Genomic DNA, 5,918 nt, shown 5'->3' with positions numbered 1-5,918 from the left:
ACTGCTAAACTGTATTGCCACGAAGCTCACACTTGACCAGATTATTGAATTTTCCATTTAATGTGCTTTAATATTCACCAACTCTCTCAGTGTGGTCTTTGCCATAAAAGAAAATTTCTCTTCCTCTCTTCCTACACTGAAAACCATTCACTATCAGTTACTCTGCTGCAGCAAATCCAATCAATTAGCAACGTTTTGCTCCAAAATTCTGGGAAACGAGAGTGCTGATCTTACTGCTAAACAACCCATTCTCACAACAACTTCAGGTTCCTTATATGCATTACAGATCTGTAATTCACAAGACAAGTTACCATAACGGGCTCAAGATCTGGCAAATTAATACTACCAACAAATTTTACCAGACAAAACAAGACCCAAAGTTATGGCTCTCTGGCTTTAGATGAACAGACAAGAAGAAGTGGTATTGACAAAACTGAGAATTGGGCATGCTCATCTTACACACCTGTTTTTTATTATTGGGAGAAAATCCATCCCAGTGCATATCCTGTCACGTTCAACTCATGATCTACTTTCTGGTAGATTGTCCACTTTACTTATTCATCTGCTCTAGCACCTTCCAGTCATTTGGAAGATTGAATGAAGCTCTTAGTATACTCAAAGAATATTAGCCTCTACACATCAGTATAATTAAATAGCTATAATATATTAAATAAACTATGACAGACACAATTTGACCTCAAGTAGCCCTTGTGTCATGAAATATCATATCAACAAAAACAACAGCAACAACATCTGTGAATTCATCATTTTGAATCACATTATGCAAAAATCCAGAAAATGCTTCTGCTGCTTAAGTCATCAAATGCAAATTTGCTTACAAGACTAATCTGGGATATCCCAGAAACTTTAAATGTGTCATCATCTCCATCAAGTAACTTATGAAATTTAAGTGCTTGTGCTTTCAAAATTATCCCATTTATTGGTACTATACTTCTGTAGAAACCACTTGTATAAGAATTGGTCCACATCACTGTTTTCACAAAGTTTAGTTTTCTTTCTTTCATTCTCTACGGAGTCTACAAACAAACACAATTTTCCTTCCTCTTTCATCTGTGGATCATTCCTTCTGGAATTCTACACTCATGAAATATACTGCATTTTGTTTTGCCATTCTTAACTCTTTTGATTATCTTTAACTTTACTTCAACTGTATATTTTTTTATTTTGGTGGCCATTACTTCAGTCCTACTGATTTAATAATTTTTCCATGTATTTATTTCTGATGTCCTAGAATATACCATGTTTTTGAGAACTAAATGAAAACCAGAATGTCTGGCCTATTATAGTACAAAAGTAAGGTTGTGATTTCTCCATAAATCACTTTGTCAGTCTAAGGGAAGCAAGCCCTCAAACTATGTAAAATTCAAATGTGACATTAGTTAGTGCATTTGCATGATTAGTACATTTCATTCATTCATTGATTCTATGTAGGATGTACAGTTGTTGTTGTTATTTGGTTTCTAGGAGCATTAGCAACTAAGGCCATATTGCTCCTGGGATATATGGTGGTCATTCCCTGACCTTTCCGCATCCTCCATATTTGGTGGTCACCGGCTCAAACCTTGGTCTAATCAAGAAGCATGTGCTACGCACTGCTGCTCCTTCCCACCTGGCTACGGAGGTGCCAGGATGTACAGTAGGTTGTACTGTATCAGAATGTACAGTAGATATGAGTATATACAGTATTCATTCTTTCCAGTTTCCAATATGAAATTGCTAGTTCTTTGAACACACTTTGAACTTTTACTACACAGAATCAATTCAAATTCAATATGCAGAAATCATTGCCACATAGAATCAGTCAGTCAATCAACTATGTAGTAATGAAATGAAATTTCATTACTGCATAATTGAATCACTTGTCAGTTCACATATATTTTGGTCTGGTTTAGTTGTTAGAAGTTTTTGCTATCCTAAGTATAACTTCTAGTGTCAAAGGAAGGATGTCATATGCTGTTGTTTACAAAAATTTACTTTGTAACTAATGTAATGCACTTGATGAATGGTGGCGATATTCCCCTGCAGAGGTAGCTGTTTGTAATTAGTGTTCTACTGATATACTCTTTTATTGCATCTTTAGCTGAGGGAAGAAACTGCGTGTTTACAGTAATTAGTCTCTGGTGATTCCTGTCGTGTATAAAAATTGCACTGCAACTGAATACTCAATATGTCGAAGTGAATATACAGCCAATTTTTAGCTAATTTTCCCTGTTGGAAATATGGTGGTAGGATATACAGGTTATCCCCGCTTAACACTGATAATTCGTTCCATAAAAACAGAGTGCTAAATGAATCCATGCTAAGCGAGCGCTGCATTCCCATAACGTAACATGTATTTGTGAGTTGCGGTCGGTGCCATAGGATATTTCCTAATCAATAATAAACGGTAGTGAAAAGATGCACAAATGTCGGTCAAAATAATTAATATTCAAATATTTGTACATATAAAATATTCTGAATTACATACGTATATAATTATGTGGTAACTACTTACATATCAAAATTAAAACTTAAAATTCCAATTAAAATCATGAATTTAATTGATGAATTTAATCATGAAAAATGTGTCGATTTTGGATTGAACTTTTGCCCTCTTCCAAATAAACTAAAAGGGGTTTTAATTTTAAATCCCCCACAGCGTTACCACCCAACAATAAAGTCAACCGATCCTTCACTGTTTTGAAACCTCTCATGTTTTTTTCTTCTTTCAGTATGAAACTTCTTTTAGGCATTCATTTCCACAAAAGTCTTGCTTCATCTATGTTAAAAACTTGTTGAGAAGTATAACACATAATATCCCTCTTCAATAATTTTAACAAGTTCTTTTTTGAAAGTTTCGGCTCCTTCTGCACTTGTGGCTTCTCCCTGGATTTTAAATCTATTCAACCAGCCCTTACTAGTTTTAAATGGTTCCACATTTTTTTTTTTTTTTTTTTAGGTGAGTTTTTTTCAGATCATCATATTGGCTAATCTCTCTCTCTTTTTTTTAATAATATGTAACTTAACTGAATTCTGCTTTGAATATTATCTTCAATAAAATTAGTTAAAGTATTTCCATTTCAATCCTAATAGCCGGCCTAGCCCTAGTTGCTTGCAGTGGAACAGCTATCTTTCCCGCTGCTAAAATTAATTCTTTATTTTTTTTAATAATTGTTCTTACAGTTAAACTTGCAAGTCCTAAATTATAGCACATATCCGCTTGTCTTTGACCGGAATCAATTCGCTTCAAAACGTCTAATTTAATTTTCAAATTCAGTCGTTTTCTTACATTTATTAGTCTTTTCTTACATTTTAGCATTAGCATTAGCATTAGTAGAGGCATATGATGCAAGAAAGCAAGCTTATTCAGCATCAGCCAAAAAAAAAAAAAAAAAAAAAAAAAAACACACACCACTCCCATTTCACCCCTCCGTTCATTCGAAATACCTGTCCAGTTGAGCTTTAAATTTGTTTAGGCTATCAACTTCAACAACAAGTGATGGAAGTCGGTTCCACCAACCAACCACCCGCTGGCCAAAGGCAAATTTCCGCACATCTATCCGACATCCGTCCTTCCTCAATTTGAATTTATGCCCTCTGAGGTGATTATTCTGAACAAGATGAAGAATCCCATTGGCATTGAGCATGCTCAAGCCATTCAAAGCCTTATACACCTCTATCAGATCACCTCGCCAGTGCCTAGTCTCCACACTCTGTAATTTGCAAAACTTAAGCCTTTCTTCGTAAGAGCAACCCTTTGTTCCATTCACTAATCTTGTTGCCCTTCTCTGTACCCGTTCCAGCAGCTCTACATCCTTCTTGAAATGAGGCCTCCAGACCTGTATACAGTAGTCAAGATGTGGCCTAACCATTGCCTTATACAAGGGAATAATCACCTCCTTATCCCTGCTAGAAAAATTCCTGTATATCATTGACAAGACACCATGAGCTACTCTTGCAGCTCGTATGCACTGCTCAGAGAACTTCATATCTGCCTGCACAATTACCCCCAGGTCCTTTTCATTCTCCACCACTGTCAGTGTAGTACCGCAGAGTTGATACGTTGCTATGGGGTTACTGTTTCCCATATGTAGTACTTTACATTTGTCAATGTTAAACTTCATTTGCCACCTCTCAGCCCATCTTACATTTATTAGTCTTTTCTTACATTTTAGTCTTCGTACTGCGCTCAGACGTTGTTGCTTTTTCATTCTTATCGGCCATTATTAACTCTTCAAAAATATAATTGCGTTGGTTGCATTAATTACGATACAATGTTCCAGTAAACTGTCCGTTATGCACAATGTCTAATACTGTACTGAGTGATGACTAGACTTTGGATAAATGCATAGAACGCAAATATTACAAGCAATATACTTGATCATTTTTTAAAACGCTGATCTCGGAACTACGTAACAAGTGACTGTACTGCAATTAAATTAGTGTGCGAGAAAATTTCACTGAGCATGGGAAAATTTCTCAAGTCGGCGTGGGAAACGTTTTAATTCTGTTTTGTATTCATTTTCAAGCTATTGACTCCATCAAATGAAACGATTTCGTTAAATATGCCAAAAATCAATCTGTAAAAGAGTGTTATAGTGATCTGTGACAGTGTTATAGTCAGATATGGGATATAATGTAAGAACAGCGTTATAGCGAACCCCGTTATAACGGAGGCCCGCTGTATAGAGTATTCACTTTTTCTAGTTTCCAATATGAAATTACTAGTTCTTTAAAAGCAAACGTTTTCATAATTTGTTTTGAGAAACATGGTCATACCAGCAGTATATTTGAAACCATGGTATGAAGAGGCACAGTATATCGAGATTGCACTTATTATTATTATTAGTAGTAGTAATATTAGTACTGGAAAATTATGCATCTCAGCCCCCAAAAAAAAAAAAAAAAAAAAAACCAACAAAAAAACACTACCTCATTTCTGTTCCATCTAATAATATATCTAATTTTTCCTTAAATTTATTTTAACTACCCACTTCCACAATACCCACCAGATAGTAGTTTTTTCCAACAGTCAATAACTATTGGAACAAACTACTATCACTTACCTTAGCTGAAAGCAAATTACCATCATTTACACTCTGGCTGAAAGCAAATTTTCATGCATTTTTTCTGCAGCCATATTTTTTAAATTTCAGTTTCTGTCTCCTGTGTGCAATATCTGCGAAAGAGTTAGAATACCATCATCATTAAGTATTCAATTGATTTAAAGCCCTAAATACTTCAATACGGTATCCTTGCAAACATGGGCACTGGCAGGATATTTTGAAAGGTGCTGCAAAAAAAAAAACTACAGTAGAACGTCGATTATCCAAACTACTGCTGCCCAAAAAAAAAAAAAAAAAAAAAAAATTACAATATCTACTTTTAGTGCACTAGTTGTTATGCCGAAATATTACTCCTGCCACTTGATGCATTAGTTTCCAATTATTTATTTGAAGATATATGCAATATAGCGTAGAAATAGTCTTAATTTGTCATTACAAGAGTTAAGAAACAACCATTGTTCGCTTTAACTACTGTGTGAACCCAGAATAGTCTCCCGTGACCTTGTTGCATCTGTTGTTTCATTGTGAGCGTAGGAGTATGGTGCTGGGGGGTGGTTATCTTTCACTCATTCTGCTGCGAGCCACTGCAGTGTGAGGTTATTTCGGGTGATTTGTTTATAATCACTAAATGTTCGAGTTTTTGTTTTTGGCTATTTCAAAGGGAAATATTGTGTCATTTTGCTTTTTAATTTTAATACTGCTGCCCCCTTTGTGTTAATAATGGTATCTACAGGCAAAAGAAACCACAATGTGTTGTCAATAGTAGACAAGTGCACACTTATTTAAATAGACTGGAAAAGTATACAAAACTGGTGTATCTCTTGCTAAGATTTTTAACATTGGTAAAACAAC

Source organism: Mastigoproctus giganteus, chromosome 6, assembly GCF_048544385.1.
Source record: "Mastigoproctus giganteus isolate SK-2022 chromosome 6, ASM4854438v1, whole genome shotgun sequence".
Classification (NCBI taxonomy): domain Eukaryota; kingdom Metazoa; phylum Arthropoda; class Arachnida; order Uropygi; family Thelyphonidae; genus Mastigoproctus; species Mastigoproctus giganteus.
The sequence above is the reverse complement of the archived record's forward strand: the minus strand, read 5'-3'. Positions refer to the sequence as shown.